The following is a 22,516-nucleotide window of genomic DNA, read 5'->3' on the forward strand; positions in this document are numbered from 1 at the left end:
GTGCGCACCTGAAGCCGTAATTCTGCGAAAAAATTTGGAAGGGTGAGTAGGTGAGGATATTCTCTCTGCTACCTCTGGAAAAATGTTATCTGGATGGGGTCAAGCCAGAGGAGAGCAAAAAGGAGGATGAAGAAAAACAGCTGTACAGGCTTATCCCACGGACTTTCCCTAATTGGCTGCAGGCTTTTGCCATTATGGCAAGTGTAGTTGGGGAGAAGAATTCGGAACACTGTTCGGTGCTCTTCTGTTATCTTGGGATCAGGGAGGCCTACGGGGCTATGAGGAATCCGCATGGTTGAGGTACGACAAGCAGTTCCGGCAGCAGAGATCTATCCGCCCGTCCTTGCGGTGGAATCACAAGGACATTAGTATGTGGATGCGACTTATGACCTCGGCGCAAGTCTCTAATCAGTTTTTTCCAGGGAGGGGGGGGGGTGGTGGCACATCTACCCCCGGACAACCTGGCCACAAAGAAAAGGAGTGTCTGCTGGCAGTATAATGAGGGCTCCTGCAAGTTTGGGGGGGGGCTTTCACTCTGATGTACAGATAAACGATACTTCAAGGATTACAGTGTTGCCGGCTCTTGTTACTACTGTTGCATTGGAGTATGTTGGGACACATTGAGCCTTGGCACCTGTGAGTAGACCTGGTGTATGGATTGAGTTGTCCCTGCAGAGAGCGCTGTTACCTTTCTTCTTTCCCGATTATCAACTTGTTTGCACATTTTCAGTGGTCGGCGTCAGCACAAACAACCCCCCCACTCGCTTATCAACTTGTTGTCACTTTTACGGTGGTCAGCGGCAGCCCTCGTCCGCTTAATAACTTGTTTGCACATTTTCGGTCGTCGTCGGCAGCACCTGCCCGCCCCCCAGCTTAACTACTTGTTTAAACTTTTGAGGTGGTCAGCGGCAGCACATGCCCCCCCCACCCCGCCCAAATGTGATGTACAGGTTGCAGAATGCAGATATGTGCGACTTAAAGGTTGCAGAATGCAGATATGTGCGATTTACAGAATGCAGATATGTGCGATTTATAGGTTGCAGATATGTGCAATTTACAGGTTGCTGAATGCAGTTATGTGCGATTTACAGTTTGCAGAATGCAGTTATGTGCGATTTACAGAATGCAGATATGTGCAATTTACAGGTTGAAGAATGCAGATATGTGATTTACAGAATGCAGATTTGTGCGATTTACAGGTTGCAGGATGCAGATATGTGCAATTTACAGAATGCAGATATGTGCGATTTACAGGTTGCAGGATGCAGATATGTGCGATTTACAGAATGCAAATATGTGCGATTTACAGGTTGCAGAATGCAGATATGTGTGATTTACAGGTTGCAGAATGCAGATATGTGCGAGTTATAGGTTGCTTTAGTAGAGCCCTGTGTATAATGTGCAGCCTGGTATATGATGTGCAGAGCCCCATGTATAATGTGAAGCCTGGTATATGATGTGGATTCTATAAGGGGTGTGGCTTATGAGAAGTGGGAGGGGCCAAATCTGGACGGGCGGGGTCTTGCGCCCCCCATCCTAAAACTTCATCAGCCACTGTACTTGGGGATACCTTTGGGGTGACGGGGTACACCTCAATGTGGTGGGAATTGATTTGTGGGCCCTGGGGTTGCAGGATGGTATTCAGAGAGCTTTGAGGGAGTGGAGGGGCACTCAAGGGTAAGGTCTTCCCCTTGTGCGCTGTGGCCAAGGTTGTTCTTTGCTGGAGAATGAAAAAATCTTGGATAAGGAAGGATTCAGGACCCATCGGTGGTATAGGTCCCTCTGGTGTATTCTAGGTAATGTGGTTTAGTTGGAATTGGTTAATGGGTGCACTACGGTTAGTGGGTTATCGCCGAGCTAGTATGTCAGCTGGAGGCCTAGTATAGTAAAAGGTACCACAGTGCATTCTTGAACATATAGTTTGAGGTTCGTGAAAGACCAGCGCAATTAGTGACTGATGGGTTTTTGGTTTAATAAATGTTTTTTACAGTTTATGTTCATTTAAGAATATTTGTTAATAAAGAGGCTCCTACAGCCAATTTTTTACTCCATTTATGGTGTGGTCTCCATTAATGGGATTTAATGGTATGAGTGGAAAGAAGCACAAATCAGCAAATGCGGCACAAACGAATAGTATATTTTTATTCAGGTTTTACCAACATGGGGTGCCAAATTAACACAGCTAATGCCAGCTCATCTGCCACCAGCCGGTTCTGCTGCCACATCCACCTGTTGACTGCTGACACCACGCAGTCTACTGCACTCATACCTCGCTATGCTCCCATGGCTGCTGTCTAACCAGGAGCTCACTAATCAGGTACGTGACAGAAGGGCAGGGTGATGTCATTGTCTAGAAAAAAACTAATTGCTATTATCTTAAAAATAAAAGCAGCACAAATTTTTATTTTTACGACACAAAAAAGCACAAACGTAGCACTAACAAATAGTGTGTTTGTTTTGTGGTGCAAAGTGGGTGAGGTGTTATAAAATATAAACCAGCTGTTATAACTAAAAAAACATAACAGCACAAATAAAATTTTTAGCAGCACAAACCAGCACAATTTTGTGTCTTTTGGGTATTGTAGGGGGGCTCAGTGACCTTTGGTGACCTTTAATAAATTATTAATAACACAAAAACGATAAAAAATAGAACAAAAATTCTCGATACAAAGAGAGTGGGGTTTGAAAAAAAATAATAAATTGTTATAACTTTAAAACCATAACAGCACAAATAAAAATTTTAGCAGCACAAACCAGCACAAACATAGCACTAAACAACTAGACCAGTTTCGTGTCATATGGGCTTTGTAAGGGGACTGAGTGACCTTTGGTGACCTTTAATAAATTATTAATAACGCAAAAATGATAAACGATAGAACAAAAATTTTAGCAGCACAAAACAGCACAAACATAGCACTAACCAACGAGACCAGTTTTGTGCCATTTCGCTGTTGTAGGAGGGCTTGGTGATGTCAAAGCAGCACAAATGTAAATTTTTACGGCACAAAACAGCACAAACGTAGCACTAAAGAAACACACTTGAGTTTTTATTTGTGCTGATTGCAGGGGGCCAGCTTCGCTGAACTGTTCTTATTCAGGTTTTACAAACATGGGGTGCCAACTTCACACAGCTCAAATGTAGCACTAAGCAACGAGACTAGTTTTGTGTCATTTGGGTGTTTTAGGGGGGCTGAGTAACCTTTGGTGACCTTTAACCACTTAACAACCGCCCCATAGCCGATTAACGGTTACAGGGCGGTTGTTTAACTGTGAGAGGCCGTTAATTAATGGCCTCCCAGAATTCCGCTCTCGCGCGCCCCCCTGGGGCGCGCACTCGAGAGCATCCATGACCGCTGGGATCACGGTAAACGCCCTCTCATTGTGGCCGTTTACCACGTGATTGCTCTGTCAAATGACGGAGCAATCACTTGTTAACAAACCGGCGTCATAACACGTTCCTCCCTCCCCTCTCTGTACCGATCGGTACAGCGGAGGGGGAAGAGATCTGTGTCAGCAGCGCTGTGGGGCTGCATCTGCAGTGCCCACATTGCTGCTCACTGAAATGTAACCCCTCAATTCCCTGCCAATACTCTGCAAAAACCCAATACCCTGCCAATACTCTGCAATACCCTGCCAATACTCTGCAATACCCAATACCCTGCCAATACTCTGCAATACCCAATACCCAGCCAATATTCTGCAATACCCAGCCAATACTCTGCAATACCCAATACCCAGGAAATACTCTGCAATACCCTGCCAATACTCTGCAATACCCTGCCAATACTCTGCAATACCCAATACCTAGGAAATACTTTGCAATACCCTGCCAATACTCTGCAATACCCTGCCAATACTCTGCAATACCCAATACCCTGCCAATACTCTGCAATACCCTGCCAATATTCTGCAATACCCAATACCCTGCCAATACTCTGCGATACCCTGCCAATACTCTGCCATACCCTATCAATACTCTGCCATACCCTGCCAATACTCTGCAATACCCTGCCAATACTCTGCAATACCCTGCCAATACTCTGCAATACATACCCTGCCAATACTCTGCAATACATACCCTGCCAATACTGTGCAATACATACCCTGCCAATACTCTGCAATACATACCCTGCCAATACTGTGCAATACATACCCTGCCAATACTGTGCAATACATACCCTGCCAATACTGTGCAATACATACCCTGCCAATACCCTGCAATACCCTATTAATACTCTGCTACTTTTTTTTTGGTGGGGGAGTGGATCTTGGGTGGGAGTTCCCACACTTTTTTCCCCAGGACTTGACCCCTGATTACAGACTCTTTTTCATAATTGTTTTATCACTTTTGGGTAAAATTATAGCTCATCACACTAATGTACAGTGATTTGAAGATATAGTATTATTAGCAGGGATTCCCTGAGATCAGAAAGTTATGACAAGGGTTACTCCATGTTAAAAGGCTTGACAAAGACTTCCCTAGATCTTGCATGTTGCTGGGAGTTAAAAGATTACTGCTTCTGTCAGAAGTCGGAGCTGGAGTCCAAGACATAGATCTCCAATGGTTCGCATCCTTCCTAGGAAATCGGTCACAGACAGTGAAACTAGGAAAATTCCTCTCCGAAACTCAGGCAGTCACCTGCGGAGTCCCTCAAGGCTCTCCTTTGTCACCCGTTCTCTTCAACATTTACATTCGGCCACTCCTTCAAATCATCAGATGCTCAGATCTCTGCTTCCACTCTTACGCTGACGACACGCAACTTTATTTCCGGATCAATGGAAAAAAAGATCACCAACAACAACTTGAAAACTGCCTCAAATCAATAGAGGACTGGATGACCACTAACTCCCTCCAGCTGAACGAATCAAAGACAGAGCTTCTTATCTTACACCCAAATCATAAGCCCACAACCAAAACCTCCTGGTCTCCACCAACCGTCTTTGGGCAGACTATCTCCCCAAAGACCAAAGCGAAGAGTCTCGGGGTTATTTTAGACACACAAATGTCAATGGATGCGCAAATAGGAGCTGTAGTCAGTGGATCTCACCATCTGCTGCGCATGCTTCGCAGACTCATCCCTTTTATCCCAAAGAATGACAAAGGAGTGGTAGTTGGAACAATCATTAATTCATGACTGGACTAGGCAAATTCACTTTACATAGGATTACCACAATATCAACTTGCGCGATTACAACTGATACAAAACACGGCAGCAAGGCTGGGAATCCATCTCTCCTTCGCTGAGGAGCTTACATTGGCTAACCGTAAAAAATTGGATCACGTTCAAGACCCTTTGCCTCACCCACAAATGCGTGCATAGAGAAGCTCCGCAATACTTAATGGAGAAAATAAATCATTACACACCAAACTGCAGTCTTCGATCAGCCAACAAAAACCTCCTCCTCGTGCCCAAAGCCCGGTATAAATCCAAGGGGGATCGGAGATTCGCTGTCCAAGGGCCTCGGCTATGGAATGCTCTACCAATCAACATCTGCCTGGAAGAAAATCACCTGGCTTTTAGGAAAAAATTCAAGACCTTACTCTTTTAGCAGATGATCAAAGCTCGCCACAGTGCCTAGAGGCAATTCAGTTCGCATTGTGCGCTATACAAGCATTTCATTTATTCATTTATTCATGCCAATACTCTGCACTACCCTGCCAATACTCTGCAATACCCAATACCCTACCAATACTCTGCCAATACCCTGCCAATACTCTGCCATACCCTGCCAATACTCTGCCATACCCTGCCATTTTTTTTTTTTTTTTTTTTTTTAATTTCAGGCTTCCCAGCCTAGAGGTGAGATGGGGGGTCTTATTGACCCTATATCTCACTGTAAAGAGGACCTGTCATGCCTATTCCTATTACAAGGGATGTTTACGTTCCTTGTAATAGGAATAAAAGTGATCAAAAAATTTATTTTTGGGGAAAAAAATGTCAAACTAAAATAAATAAAGTAAAAAGAACAATTAAAAAGAAAAAAATAATTTAAAGCCCCCTGTCCCCATGTGCTCGCATGCAGAAGCGAATGCATACGTAAGTCCCGCCCACATATAAAAACGGTGTTCAAACCACACATGTGAGGTATCGTGGCGTACGTTAGAGTGAGAGCAATAATTTTGGCCCTAGACCTCCTCTGTAACTCAAAATATGTAACCAGTAAAAAAATGTAAAGCGTCGCCTATGGGGATTTTTAAGTAGCGACGTTTGGCGCCATTCCACAAGCGTGTGCAATTTTGAAGAGTGACATGTTAGGTATCTATTTACTCAGCGTAACTTCATCTTTCACATTATGCAAAAACATTGGGCTAACTTTACTGGGTTTTTTTTAAGCACAAAACAGTTTAAAAAAAAAAAAAAGAAACGCGTTAGAAAATTACTGCGCAAATACCGTGCGTGATAAAAAGCAATGACCACCATTGTATTCTCTAGGGTCTTTGCTAAAAAAAAACATATATGATGTTTTGGGGTTCTATGTAATTTTCTAGCAAATAAATTATGATTTTTACATGTAGGGGAGAAATGTCAGAATTGGCCTGGGTGCTCAAGAACGCCTGATCGTGCTCCCTGCATGTTGGGCCTCTGTATGTGGCCACGCTGTGTAAAAGTCTCACACATGTGGTATCGACATACTCAGGAGTAATAGCAGAATGTGTTTTGGGGTGTAATTTGGGGTATGCATATGCTGTGTGTGAGAAATAACCTGATAATATGACAATTTTGTAAAAAAAAAAAAAAGGAAAAAAAATCTTGATTTTGCAAAGAATTGTAGGAAAAAATTACAACTTCAAAAACCTCACCATGCCTCTTACTAAATACCTTGGAATGTCTTCTTCCCAAAAAGGGGTCATTTGGGGGGTATTTGTACTTTTCTGGCATGTTAGGGTCTCAAGAAATTAGATAGGCCGTCAGTCCTTCAGGTGTGATCAATTTTCAGATATTGGCACCATAGCTTGTGGACTCTAACGTTCACAAAAAACAAATAATATCCACCAATTTTTACTTATTTTTACCAAAGATATGTAGTAGTATAAATTTTGGCCAAAATTTATGAAGAAAAATTACTAATCTGCTAAATTTTATAACAGAAACTAAGAAAAAATCTTTTTTTTACAGAATTTTCAGTCTTTTTTCTTTTATAGCACAAAAAATAAAAAACCCAACGGTGATTAAATACCACCAAAAGAAAGCTCTATTTGTGTGAAAAAAGAACAAAAATTCCATATGGGTAAAGTGTTGCATGACTGAGTAATTGTCATTCAAAACGTGAGAGGACCGAAAGCTGAAAATTGGTCTCGTTATTAAGGGTGTTTAAGTGCTCAGGGGTCAAGTGGTTAATAAATCATTAATAACGCAAAAACGATAAAAGTCAGAAAGGAAATTTAAACAGTACAAAACAGCACAAACGTAGCACTAAAGAAACATACTTGAGTTTGTATTTGTGCTGATTATGGGGGGGGGGGGGCAAAGTGTGTTGGGTTTGAAAAAATAAACTGCTATAACTTAAAATCCATAGCAGCACAAATAAAAATGCTAGCAGCACAAACCAGCACAAATGTAGCACTAACCAACAAGACAAGTTTCGTGTCATATGGGCTTTGCAAGGGGGCTGGGTGACCTTTGGTGACCTTTAATAAATCCTTAATAATGCAAAAACGATAAAAGATAGAATGGAAATTTTAGCAGCACAAACCAGCACAAACGTAGCACTAACCAACGAGACCGGTTGTGTGCCATTTGGCTGTTGTAGTGGGGCTAGGTGATGTCATAGTCTGAAAAAAACAATTGCTAATATCTTAAAAATAAAAGCAGCACAAATGTAAATTTTTATGGGACAAAACAGCACAAACGTAGCACTAAAGAAACACACTTGAGTTTTTATTTGTGCTGATTGTAGGGTGGCCAGCTTCGCTGAGGTTCTATTGTTTGCAATGCTGTCTTCTAGTCACAGTCAAGTCAAAGACATGTTTTCTTTAGGGTTTACTTATCCTAATTTTCATCAGTATCTATGTTTCTTGATTGTTGACAGTTTTTTATTGAACAATTGATGTCCCCTTGCACTGTAATTTGCCCAATGTTCTCATGTACCTTGTACGTCTGGTTAACTTTCCCATTGTTTCTGTATCTTAGAGTGTAGCCTAGAATGACCCAGCATTTGTCTGTAATTACAGGTTTTGCGGTGCTGTTGCAGGAATGTACCATGTAGCACATAAAGGTGGCAGCAGAAAAACTGAGTCTTAACAGGTACCACACTTATGCACTCATGGAGGTCTGAGGCTGTGTGCTGAGAGCAGGGGCGGACTGACCATTGGGCCACTCGGGCACTGCCCGAGGGCCCCATGCCACTAGGGGGCCCCATCAGGGTTGCCAGCCTCAGTAAACCAGGGACAGTATGTAAAAATTTTTTTTTTTTTAACAACTGTCTCTGAAATGGCCTTTACTGACATCCTTTTGGTCTAAAAATCCTGAGATTATAGCTGCCCCACCTCTCCAGTACCTTCTCAGCTAATAGAAACATGTCTGTGTATGCTGTGTGATTGTATACTGTGTGTGTTTGTTTGTGTTTACTGTGTGGCCCCATAATCTCTGATTGCCTGAGGGCCTCATAATCTCCTATTGCCCGGGGGCCCCATGAGTTGTCAGTCTGCCCCTGGCTGAGAGTGTGCTCACTGCGCACTCCCAGACCACTTACTAAGCTGTTGCTGACAGACTCCTAATCGTGTGACCACTGTGAGAGCCAATCAAAGCAGTCACGTGGTCAGAAAGATACTCTGCAGCCATTAAATTCCACTTGAAGGCTATTACCTCTTCGCATAAGACTAGGTTCACATCTGAGCGAGTGCAGGGTAAAGAACGCCTTCTCACACCCCTGCAAAAATGCAATGCTTGTAGCAGATGTGTGGGAGTGCCGTTTATCCTAATGACACCCCCACGCACTCGAAAGCACAGCGTTTCCTGTTCTGGGAACTGCACAGCACTATGCAGTTTCCCTGAAGCTGTGTTTTTGGAAAACACATAAAAATAAAAGCAACTCTCATAGGGTAATATATTTAAAACCAACTGACGATTTATTAATCCAAATGCGAACTCAAATATTAAAAACTGGTGAGTGGTGCCTATACAAAGAATCTGTATACCGTTTTCTCTCTATAATGCATGGGTCATCTCCAAAACGGAAGGATTTAAAGCCTCGTACACACGATGGCAGTGTTGGCGTCAGACTTTTGTTGGACAAGATGTCAGACTTTTGGCCGAAGGGAGTGTGCTGGGAACTGGTTTGCATACAAACGGTGCACAATTGTCGGCCAACAAACATGAACATAGTGACGTACTACGTGGAACTTCAGCTCTTGAGCGCCACCCTTTGGGCACCTTCTGCTAATGTTGTGTTTGGTGAGCATTGATTCCGAGCATGCGTGTTTGTACTTTGGACTTTTGTGTGACGGATGATACGTAAATCTGACAGCAGAGCGTTGTCAACCGAAAATCTATTAGCCTGCTATCCAACATTTGTTGGGCGATAGTTGTACAACAATTGTCTGAAGGAGCGTACTAATGGTCAGATTTTGGGCAAACAGTCTGTCATCACACAATTTCCTGCCGAAAATACAATTGTGTGTACGACGTTTAATTCTATATGGTGCACAGTGGTCAAATATATCCTGTAAGGATTCTGTGTTGGCACTGCGTGGAGCACTGACGTGTTTCTCTCTTTATCCACTCACTATCACAACTGATTGGATCTTTGGAAGCTTTGGAAGCTGAAGTTCTTTCAAACATTATATTTTGTATGTTATAGACATGCTTGGGGTTCATGGACTAAGATTTGGACTTTAACTAAATTTTGGATTCTATATGAGATATTTATGCATAATTGACACACTTTGAGAAATGGATATTTATATATGTATTCCTTTTTTGAGTGCTGCCCGTTTTCAATTATTTATAAAACATAGGTAAAGGGCCCATTCAGACACAGGAGGTCCTTTGTGGTTTATTAACCACACTCGTTCATTTACATGCATTATGTTGCTCGTTACTGTGCATTGCGTTAAGACAACACAATTTTTTAAGGGACTGTCAGCGCACCAAAAACACAGCACACAGTAGTGTGTTGCTATACATTGTGGTGCACTGCAATGACTTAGTATGTTAGAGGGTGCACTTGAAAATGAATGGTACCACAACACACTAATGTGTAATTCATGCATTTTTGAACATGTTACCGCAAAGCACCTCAAGGGACATATGTGAGTGGGTCCTAAAGGTGTCCATAAACATTATATAACAGTTTCTTGATCCAGTTGTTTTATCTGGAATAGGGCAATGATCTAACATGCAGGGGCAGCCTCAGATAGTCCTAAACCACTGTTGTCAGAGGAAAAAGACTTTACGATTCCTTCAGTTTCCCAGCTTGGAGTTTACACTAAGGACTCCAATATGTTTCAGTATGGCAGCAATAGGTGCCCCAGGGGACAGTTGGTAAACTTTAGGGCCATCACATTTGAGGAAAGGAAGTGAGCTACCTGCTCCCCCACAAGTGAAACTAGTGGGTATGTAATTTCAGTATCCTGGGCAAACATAGTAGTGGGAAACAAAGGGGGATATTAAATTAAGTATGCTGGCATTAATGTGAACCTATTGCTTCGCCCTGCATCATCAGGGCATGGTCTGGTTTAACCAAAGCCTCACGGTAATTCTAAAGGCCCCTACACACTTGTACATTCTAATTTAACAAGTCAGGTTTATTCTAAAGCCCCATACACACTATCAGATTTTCTGCTGAGTTTTTCCTTCAGATTTAACAAAACCATGTAGTAGAAGGGCCTGCCCGATTGCATACAAATTGAAACTCCTAAGGTTTGACCTCATATTATATGGTTTTAGTAAATCTGAAGGAAAAAACTCAGCAGAAAATATGATAGTGTGTATGGGGCTTAACTCTTAAAACTAAAACTGGGTACACAATGGAACTGCCCAAAATTCACTAGCTTAATAGCCCTGTCTACCACCTCCCACAGACATAATTCAATTAAAACATTGAATGCTTCAGACAAAAAATTGTCAACCCCACAGCAGCTAAATCCAATCAGAAGCAGTCAATGTTTTTGCTCTTTCTGACAGGTGCATGCAGTAATTATCATCCCTTATGCTGGCCATACACGGTTAAAATATCGTTCGGAAAAACGTCCGTTATGCTCAATCGTTCGATGTTCGAAACGTTAGTGGTTACATTTAGATTCTCGAAATGTAAATTTTGTGCCGAAAAAAAAAATTAACATGTTGGATTTTTTCGCAAAAACAATTGATTTTCAAAAGATTAGTAGTGTAATCGAACGAAAATAGTTTTAAAAATCGACAGCGCATGCGCATTTCCGCTGATTGTATAATCGATCGAGGGCAATTGTACTATTGATGTTGTTATCGATCGCTAATGTGTCGAATATTGGGCGGCATCTATTGATACAATGTTAGCGTTCTCGCATGCACGTTCGACAAATTTTACAATTTGCAAACGTTTTTTCTGAACGATATTCTAACCGTGTATGGCCAGCATTAGTTGTCAGAATACATTAGCCCCAACTGCGCTGTATAGCGTGGATGAAGCCTTTGGGCTGAACGAAAATTATATGTGTATATCCAGCTTAACAATGAAAGTGAATAAAATCACTAATCTTAAAGGATAAGTTCACCTTTGGGAATATGTTACATGTGAATATGTTCCATCCATTTTTAGGGTGGAACATGTAACATGTTCCCACTCCTGCAGCCGATCTTCTGCCTCTAATGACAGCAAGCCATGGATCTTCTCTCCGAACATTCATCCACAGGGTTTTGTGAATGGCAGAACGTCAACTACCCATAGTCTTTGTGGCTGTTGGCTTGTAGTCCTCTATGAACTACCAGGGCACTGTTGAGCGCTCAAGGTAGCTCATTGTCTTTTCCTGCCAGTGTGTAACTAACCACTCATACGAGGTATAAGTAGACAGCTTACACTGACAGTTTGCTAGATGGCACCCGTGATCAGCCACGATCAGCAATACTTTCCTGGCCCCGAGAAAAAAAAAAGAAAGAATGCACATTTTTTTACCTGCAAAAAGATGACCATTTATATTTTTTTTACAAGGATGAACTTATCTTTTACAGCAGGGATAAGCAATTAGCGGACCTCTAGCTGTTCCAAAACTACAAGTCCCATCATGACTCTGCCTCTGGGTGTCATGCTTGTGGCTGTCAGAGTCTTGCTATGCCTCATGGGACTTGTAGTTCTGCAACAGCTGGAGTTCCGCTAATTGCATATCCCTGCTTTACAGTACTATTATATTACCTATATGTTATTATGATACCAAAGATAAATGGTCACGCAATTGCATCTCAACCATTCCTCTTAGCCCTTGTACACACGGTCGGACATTCCGACAACAAAATCCGTCGTTGTCCGAAACTTGTGTTGCATACACACGGTCGGACAAAGTTGTCTGAAAATCCGATCGTACGTAACATGGTGACGTTATTTTGTTACGACGGGACTACGTTCAGGCTAGTAGCCAATAGCTTTGGTCTAGGAATTTGATCTGAGCATGCGTGGCACTTTGTCCGATCGGAAATTCTCTACACACAATCGGACGAAGTCCGATCGGATCATGTTGTCGGAAAGTTTTATAGCCCAGCTCTAAAGCTTTGTCCGTCGGATATTCCGACGGAAACAGTCCGATGGAGCCCACACACAGTCGGATTATCCGACAACACGGTCCAATCGGACATTTTCTGTCGGAATGTCCGACCGTGTGTACAAGGGCTTAGACATGGCCTCTTCATGGCATATGCCACATTGACTTTTCCTCCAGAGAATTATGTCTCTCCTTTCCTTGATGGATGAGAAAAAGATTTAGCTCTACACCCGAAACCTGAACAAAGAGAGTTCTTTCTCTATTTACACACAAGTCCTCCATCTCTTTGAGGCTTCAGTGCATATTGCCAGATGTTGGTTCTGACTGATGGAGGTGTGGCATGGCTAGGGGTACAATATTCCACAATTTTTGTACATGTCCGCGGATCCACTGCTTCTCTCGAGATGTCTGTGCCTTGATTCACAATCTCACTGATCTGTCTCTAGAACAGAACCCAGCTGCATGCATCCTACACCTCACGTTACTGTCCAAAGAACGTACCACCTGCTGAGAAACCTCCTCAACGCAGCCAGGGAATGTACAATGGCATGATGGAAATCTCTGTCCTCCCATGGTGTCTCAGTGGAAAAATTTGGTGAATGATACAATGAGCATGGAGGACCTTACATCATCCATGAGAAAACAAAAAGCTAGACATGGGTTTACTGGAATTAGTTTACCTTCCCTGAGGGTTACCGGGAGCTCCTCACACCTAGTCTTGTGTAAGCCAAAATTTAATGGCTATGGGAAGGAACGTTTGCTGCCTACTCACCCCTAATACTCCCCCTATTTCACTCTGCTCCTTTCTCTTTCCTTTTTGTGACTCTGTATCTCTTTTATTTTCTCTGTGAAAACATGCAACCATTTTGGCGGGAAATTGGATTCCCCTTCCCATCTGCGACCTATGTTCCTGTCAAGCATCACATCCTTTTACTTTTATTTCTGAAACTTTACAGTCATCCTGCTTTCAGCGAATTCACTAGCTCCGGTTTAAGAATTACTGTTGATTTTTTCTCTTATGGAATATCTTTACTTTGGTAAACCACCAAAAAACTATGTTTTACCCATCTAGTCACGACCAGACCTATTATACTGATGCTTGCTATGTGTACTTTCTTTGTGCAAATTGTCACTGAAGTAAAGAATTAAAATAAAAATTTGCCACACTGATAAAATAATACATTCGCCAAACTGCATCCAGATAAAAATAAATAATATTATAAAAATATAAAATAAAAAATAACTACTGCAATAAAATAGTGATTCAAGCTTTAGTAAAACAACGACATTTACTAAGTCAAAACAGGGTAATAAAAATGTTTTTTTTTTTGGTGATTAAAATAAAAAAAGCAACATTAGAAAGAAATAACAATTTTCAAAAAACAGTAAAATATTGCTTTTGAAAAATATGTCTAAAAAGCAACACTCCAAGAAACACGAATATTACAAATAATATGTTAAAGGAAATGTCTTCTGTTAAATAAGGGGGCTACCATTGAAGATTCCCTTCTAAAAATGCTGATTTCTGGCTGCTGTAATGATTCTTTGGCTGTAATACTTAATAATTAAATGTCACTGACCAGAAACATGTACACAGGTTGGGAAAGTAAGAGGAAAGTCAGCAGTCCTTATCTAAATTCTTGTTTGAGATCGGAGATTCAGTGAATCACTCTCCCCTGTGTTGACACCTGAGATTCAGCGTGACAGTCAGGCAACTAGAATTTTCAGGAGAGGTCAGCAATAGGAACTTCTATGTTTCTCTTATTACTTTTTTTTAACTGCACTTGTCTATTTTATATAGATAAAATTAAAATGCAAAACATAAATAAATAAATAACTGACCTGTTATACATAGTAGTCATCGCATAATATCTTGTCAGCTGAAGATGAAGAACACATCACATCAAGAACATCCAAAAACTGAAAGAAAAATCAAGTTCTCATTGTGTAAATGATGTCACAAACCTCTAACTGTCTCACAAATGCTTCTATTGTGTGGTTTCATCTTTAGTCAAGCCTTACAAGCAATGATTTGCATGAGACTCTAGATGCTGATTAATAATGAAATTTACTTTTTCTCCCTCAAGAGAAAAAAAAGTGTGTGTGTGCGTGTGTTTGTATATATATATATATATATATATATATATATATACACACACACATATATATATATAGAAAGGCCAGTATGGTGGCCTGAAATTATGGGAGGAGCCCGGTGGAGTATATAACCAGCCGTCCGCCCGTCTTCCTCGTCGGTTCCGGTGCGCGATACCTGATACGTCAGATATCAAGGGCCGACTATCCTAGACCAGACGCAGTGAGCCCGTTCGCGTTGTTCGTCTCCATCTTGACCGTCTTCCCGTTCATCAGCGTCCGTAGGTTTCGCCGTCGGAGTGTCGTCTTACCCATCGAATTTGGCCGCCTGTCGCAGGTAGGGCTTCGGCACCCCCTTTTTCGGTTTATGTATTACGATGTCCCTTCAACGTTCCCTGAACTCACGAACCGCTCGGATGTTACTGTGGCTCTCGTACTCATGTCACTGTTGCTACTTTCGATGTAGTCGTTATCACCTTCGGTTGATCACGCCAGGCGATTCATTCGCAGGTACGACATTCGAAACCGTTCGACTCCCCGAGCATTTCTGTTTAGTATCGGTCGAATCGTTCGACTCACAGCCGACTGCTTGTTACGACAAAGCAAGCAGTCCGCACGTATCGGTTGGTATCTGCTCCAGTTCGGATATATCTCGTCATTCATGCAGTTGTGTTATGTATCTTATTTCATCTCATTCAAGTCATTTCAGTCCCACTCATTTCTACCGTTTCAAAACATTTCTGTCACTAGCCGCGCTCCGGCGCGAATCCTGTCGCACCTCTGGTGCACCGATTCGCTTTGAAGTGCCCCAGGGTTCGGCCTCATTTCTGTACATGCTCCAGAGACTGAGTCACTCGCAGGTTCACGCACGGTCCCTGATTCTTGTCTTTGTCATGGCATACCATTTCTGTCACTTATTACGCTCCAGTTCGAATCCTGTCGCATTCCTCTATGCACCGATTCGTCCTGGTGTGCCCAGCTGCTACGCCTCATTTCGGTACATGCTCCAGAGACGGATTCTTTTCCGTAACCGCCAGTCCAGTCGTTGAATCCGGCCTCTGTCATGGGATATCATTTCTGTCACTTATTACACTCCAAATCGAAACCTGTCGCATTCTTGTATACACCGATTCGTCCTGGTGTGCCCAGCTGCTACGCCTCATTTCGGTACATGCTCCAGAGACGGATTCTTTTCCGTAACCGGCAGTCCAGTCGTTGAATCCGGCCTCTGTCATGGGATATCATTTCTGTCACTTATTACACTCCAATTCGAATCCTGTCGCATTCTTGTATGCACCGATTCGTTCTGGTGTGCCCAGCTGCTACGCCTCATTTCAGTACATGCTCCAGAGACGGATTCTTTGTTGTAACCATCAGTCCAGTCGTTGAATCTTGTCTCTGTCATGGCATATCATTTCTGTCACTTATTACGCTCCAATTCGAATCCTGTCGCATTCCTTACGCACCGATTCGTTCTGGTGTGCCCAGCTGCTACGCCTCATTTCAGTACATGCTCCAAAGACAGGATTCATCTATTTGGTTCAAGGGCTCGTCCTCTGATTCTTGTCTTTGTCATGGGTTTTTCATTTCATTTCACCTATCACGTTCCGGTACGAATAGTCACATCTGTGTACCAAATTCGTTTCGGCGTGCCCCAGGAATGGCCTCATTTCAGTACATGCTCCAGAATCCGTTTCGTGCTCGGTCGCAAGTTGTGGCATGGCGATCCGGATCTCTGTCATGGCAGGTTCTCTCATTTCACTGTCACATACCGCTTCCCGGCTTGGGTCCAGTTGATTCTTCAATGTTGGATGCCTGCCGGGGGCCTTGCTCCTCGGCCTCATTTCATTGTAGATTGCCTTCAAAAGGGAAACACAGCTTCGTTTAGGCGTGTCTCGCTGTTTTCTCCACATACAAGCGTAGACTTCTTGCAATCGTTGCAAGCACACATCCAAGCGTAGACTTCTTGCAATCGTTGCAAGCACGCATCCAGACATAGACTTCTCGCAATCATTACAAGCACGCATTCGAGCATAGACCTCTTGCACTTATTACTAGCATGCATTCGAGCATAGACCTCTTGCAATCGTTGCAAGCACGCATTCGAGCATAGACCTCTTGCAATCATTGCAAGCACGCATTCGAGCATAGACCTTTTGCATTCATTACAAGCACGCATTCGGGCATAGACCTCTTGCAATCGCTGCAAGCACGCATTCAAGCATAGACCTCTCGCGGTCATTACAAGCACGCATTCGAGCATAGACCTCCTACACTCATTACAAGCATGCATTCAAGCATAGACCTCTTGCAATCGTTGCATGCAGGCATTCGAGCATAGACCTCTGGCGATCATTGCAAGCACGCATTCGAGCATAGACCTCTTGCACTCATCACAAGCACGCATTCGAGCATAGTTCTCTTGCAATCATGGCAAGCACGCATTTGAGCATAGACCTCTTGCAATCGTTGCAAGCAGGTGTCCAGGCACAACTTGTTGCAATCATTGCTGGCAGGCACTTCTGGCTTGCTCAATAGATTGCTTTAGGGAAGACCTGGATACCTTCCTAAATGTACGTTGTATTACGGGGTACTTATATTTATAGGTATAGTTGATCCAGGGAAAATCCGATTGCCTCTCGAGGGGTCAGGAAGGAATTTTTTCCCCGGCTGTAGCAAATTGGCCTATGCTCTGTTGGGGGTTTTTTGCCTTCCTCTGGATCAGCTGCGGGCGTAGAATTGGGTGTGTCGGGTTGTGTGATACCTTATTTATTTTGATTTGGTTGGACCGGATGGACTTCTGTCTTTTCCGGCCTGGCTACCCATGAAGCCTACCATAATTCCTTGCAGTCGTTGCAGGCACGAGTCCTGGCACAACTCCTTGCATTAGTTGCAGGCACGCATCCTAGCATAACATCTTGCAGTCATGGCAAGCACGCATCCTGGGTAACATCTTGCAATCATCGCAAGCACGCATCCAAACATGCATTCAAGCACAACTCCTGTAGTCTTCTCAGTGCACATGCGGTAACACGAATGGCTCACAGTCACTACGTATACATCTCCAGTGACAAACTCCCGGGCAATTGTCGCAAGCACATGTTTAAACACAACTTTTAGTCACGCCAAGGCTCGTGACTTAGCATAACTTCTTGCAATCATTCGTTGGCAAGCACGTTCTCAGTGGCACACAAACTGGCTACACGTCATTTTCAGCAGCACTTAATTGGCCTCTCGTCTCCCGTGGCTTTCTTACAAACCACTCACTGTTGTCTGTCTATCCGTCTCTTCCTTAGGACAGTTGAGTTCAGCTTCCGTCCCGCACCAGGATCATGTTGTCGCACGCAACTGGCTTCTTCCTGTAGCACGCCCAGGCTATTTCTAGCCAGCGTTCAGCATTTCTTATCCTGACAGTGCACGGAGAGCCATCTGTCGTTACGGCCCATACAGCAAGATCCCCACCTCGGGGCATCCAGAGGCATCAGCCCATAGCCAACGGCAAACGCTCGCCATCACAACTGCCATCTTTAGGGGCATATTATATCCTCGCATATTCTCCAGTCTAGTCGTCCAAAAGACACCTACAGTCCCTACACGGCATGTTGAGTTCGCTATGCGCATCATCCCTCAGGGTCGCGCCTTGTGTCACGCCTATTGGTTTTACTGTCCCGCAGCAATAGCAGTCCTTGCTATGCCTGTTCATTCCCTCCGTGTCTTCCCTTTCGCCCCAGGTGATGACCGACGCAGCGGCCTCCACGGGCTTGCGGCTGTTTTTTGGCCACCTCCGGCTCGCAGCTCCCTGGCCTCCCCAGTTACTGGCAATTCCTGGCTGCGCCAAGGCGTCCTCTCTGTTGATTATGTCCTTCCTACATCAACTGGTCCAGCTCTTGTTGTTGTTTCAGTTCAACATCTATTGTTCCTTTATCCACGGTAAGTTCAATCAGGCAGCGGACGCCCTCTCCCGCTGTAACCTTGTCTCTTTTCCGATCAGGTACCCGGAGCCGGACCAACATCAGCAGCTATCCCGGACTGGTCTCAAGTAACCCTGGATTAGCCCCTCACCTCCTAGCGGCTACCCAACTTATCGATCACCCCCTTTCCCGCAATACCCTCAAGGCCTATCAGTCAGCCTGGAGGGCCTTTAACCGCTTGATCACGTATCACAGCACAGTGACGTCCCGTGTCAAGCGAGTCGTAGCCTTCATTTCCTACTGCCACTCGCAGTTGGTGTTATCCGTTAATACGATCCGGCTATACCTGACCGGTGTACAACATTTCACGTCCCTCCAGGACCCTACCGTACCCTCCTTATTTTCTTACCACACCGTCCGGGCTGTTATGCGCAGTGTCCAGAAGCGCCAGCCGATGGCCAGCACCAAACCACCGCCTTTCACAGGAGACGTTCTAGAACTATGTCAGATATCCTGGCCACTTCACCTTTCGGTCTCCACATGAGTGGCATTTACAAGCAGCCATACACCTGGCCTTCTACGGCTTCTTACGACCAAGCCAGTTTACTTGTAGTAGCCTCACAGCACGCATGCTGTACAAGCACCACCTGGTCCGATACGAAGACCATTTCATCTTACACTTAGCAGTCTCCAAGACGCAGCAGCTTGGCTCGGGTATGGACATACACTTCTATAAAACCAACAACCGCTGGTGCCCGGTCACTGTTCTCATCCGCTTGTTGACCCTTTTGGCCAACCAACCAGGAACTGGCCCGCTTCTGCCTTTTCACACGAAACCTCTCGACGCAGCCCAGTTCATGGAGCATGTCAGGATACTCCTGGGCATCCTTCACCTCAATCCTGCTCACTACTCCGGACATTCATTCCGTATCGAAGCAGCTTCTACTGCCTCCCGCCAAGGGGTCCCGGTCCATGTTATCAAGAGATTGGGTAGATGGAAGTCCTCCTGTTTTGCCCGTTACATACTCAAACTGCAAATAGAGATGGCCCAGGCCTTTGTCAAACTCACCCAGTGAAAGTCTTGTCTCAATAAAGTGCAACCCCTACCTGGATGTTTTGCCCCCTTATTTTGGCATACCGTACGTTAGACCAGGGCACACTTTCAGGTCCATTTCAAGGAAGCGAGTTTATGTTAACCTTGTTTGTCATCCTTATCCGTATCGGTCTGAGGGCTCTGGACCATAAATAGAAAGGCCAGTATGGTGGCCTGAAATTATGGGAGGAGCCCGGTGGAGTATATAACCAGCCGTCCGCCCGTCTTCCTCGTCGGTTCCGGTGCGCGATACCCGCCCACCCATCCCCTTTATCAGGGCATTTCTCTAAGCATACTCCTCAAGTGAGTACTCATTTCACCCATTTCATATTCATTTCATTTTAAGGTATGCCCCCTTATTTTGGCATACCGTACGTTAGACCAGGGCACACTTTCAGGTCCATTTCAAGGAAGCGAGTTTATGTTAACCTTGTTTGTCATCCTTATCCGTATCGGTCTGAGGGCTCTGGACCATAAATATATATATATATATAGTGGTGTGAAAAAGTGTTTGCCCCCTTCCTCATTTCCTGTTCCTTTGCATGTTTGTCACACTTAAGTGTTTCGGAACATCAAACCAATTTAAACAATAGTCAAGGACAACACAAGTAAACACAAAATGCAATTTGTAAATGAAGGTGTTTATTATTAAAGGTGAAAAAAAATCCAAACCATCATGGCCCTGTGTGAAAAAGTGATTGCCCCCCTTGTTAAAACATACTATAACTGTGGTTGTCCACACCTGAGTTCAATTTCTCTAGCCACACCCAGGCCTGATTATTGCCACACCTGTTCACAATCAAGGCATCACTTAAATAGGAGCTGCTTGACACAGTAAGGTCCACCAGAAGATCCTTAAAAGCTACACATCATGCCGAGACCCAAAGAAATTCAGGAACAATTGGGAAAGAAAGTAATTGAGATCTATCAGTCTGGAAAGGGTTATAAAGCCATTTCCAAAGCTTTGGGAATCCAGCGAACCACAGTGAGAGCCATTATCCACAAATGGCGAAGACATGGAACAGTGGTGAACCTTCCCAGAAGTGGCCGGCCGCCCAAAATTACCCCAAGAGCGCAGCGACGACTCATCCAAGAGGTCACAAAAGACCCCACAACAACGTCCAAGGAACTGCAGGCCTCACTTGCCTCAGTTAAGGTCAGCGTTCATGCCTCCACCATCAGGAAAAGACTTGGCAAAAATGGCCTGCATGGCAGAGTTCCAAGGAGAAAACCACTGCTGAGCAAAAAGAACATTAAAGCTCGTCTCAATTTCTCCACAACACATCTTGATGATCCCCAAGACTTTTGGGACAACATTCTGTGGACCGATGAGACAAAAGTGGAACTCTTTGGAAGGTGTGTGTCCAAGTATATCTGGCGTAGAAGGAACACTGCATTTCATAAAAAGAACATTATACCAACAGTAAAATATGGTGGTGGTAGGGGCTGTTTTGCTGCTTCAGGACCTGGAAGACTTGCCGTGATAAAAGGAACTATGAATTCTGCTGTCTACCAAGAGATCCTGAAGGAGAATGTCCGACCATCTGTTCGTGTACTCAAGCTGAAACGAACTTGGGTTCTGCAGCAGGACAATGATCCTAAACACACCAGCAAGTCCACCACCGAATGGCTGAAGAAAAACAAAATGAAGACTTTGGAGTGACCTAGCCAAAGTCCTGACCTGAATCCTATTGAGATGTTGTGGTATGACCTTAAAAAGGCAGTTCATGCTCGAAAACCCTCTAATGTAACTGAATTAGGACAATTCTGCAAAGATGAGTGGGCCAAAATTCCTCCAGGACGCTGTAAAAGCCTCATTGCACGTTATCGCAAACGCTTGGTTGCAGTTGTTGCTGCTAAGGGTGGCCCAACCAGTTATTAGGTTTAGGGGCAATCACTTTTTCACACAGGGCCATGATGGTTTGGATTTTTTTTCACCTTTAATAATAAACACCTTCATTTACAAATTGCATTTTGTGTTTACTTGTGTTGTCCTTGACTATTGTTTAAATTGGTTTGATGTTCCGAAACACTTAAGTGTGACAAACATGCAAAGGAACAGGAAATGAGGAAGGGGGCAAACACTTTTTCACACCACTGTATATATATACACGCAGACAAACAATTTATTTATATATACAGTATCTCACAAAAGTGAGTACTTCCCTCATATTTTTGTAAATATGTTATTCTTTCTTTTCTCTTTCAATAATTTTTATTGAATTTCATTCTTTGGTAAATACATCATGTATAGACAGAAAATAGAAATAAAGCAAAAACATAACATAAAAAAAAACAGAGAATTCAAATAAAGCAGGATGCATCAATCAGAAAAAAAGTCAAGATATACAAGGTATCTTATACAGATATAATTTGGGGCTATTATATGTCAAGAAGGGCTTGGAGTGTATAGATCCACTTCATTGAAAATTTGTAATAAAGATGTATATAAGAAAAAGGAACACAAAAATTAAAAAAATATATATATATATAAATATATATATATATAAATATACATACAGAAACATAGATAAAAAAAAAAGGAAGGAATTTGATTAGATTTAAATGTGAGGTGTAGAAGATTTAAGATATAAACATATCGGCAACTTCTAAGGAGACCCCCAAGGTCACCACTCCACCCCAATGGGCTCACACTGTGGAGTGGGATAGCTCGGGGGACTCCCGCCGAAGAACTCCCCATCTACGTCCCTCTAAACCCCCGGACAGCACCCAGAAATTGTGCTC

General features: G+C 43.5%; 1 protein-coding gene across 1 annotated transcript in view; it reads right to left on the bottom strand.

Moving 5' to 3' along the window:
• Positions 1-14,641, bottom strand: part of IL21R (interleukin 21 receptor) — a 90,481-nt gene extending 75,840 nt beyond the window's left edge. Inside the window, exon 1 of the mRNA XM_077449104.1 lies at positions 14,516-14,641. The gene's annotated coding sequence lies outside the window, so the exon portion shown is untranslated. The remainder of the gene's footprint in view (positions 1-14,515) is intronic.
• Positions 14,642-22,516: the final 7,875 nt, after the last annotated feature.

The sequence above is a fragment of the Lithobates pipiens genome, unplaced genomic scaffold, assembly GCF_037356315.1.
Source record: "Lithobates pipiens isolate NorthernLeopardFrog02 unplaced genomic scaffold, aLitPip1_a1.2 Scaffold_22, whole genome shotgun sequence".
Taxonomy (NCBI): domain Eukaryota; kingdom Metazoa; phylum Chordata; class Amphibia; order Anura; family Ranidae; genus Lithobates; species Lithobates pipiens.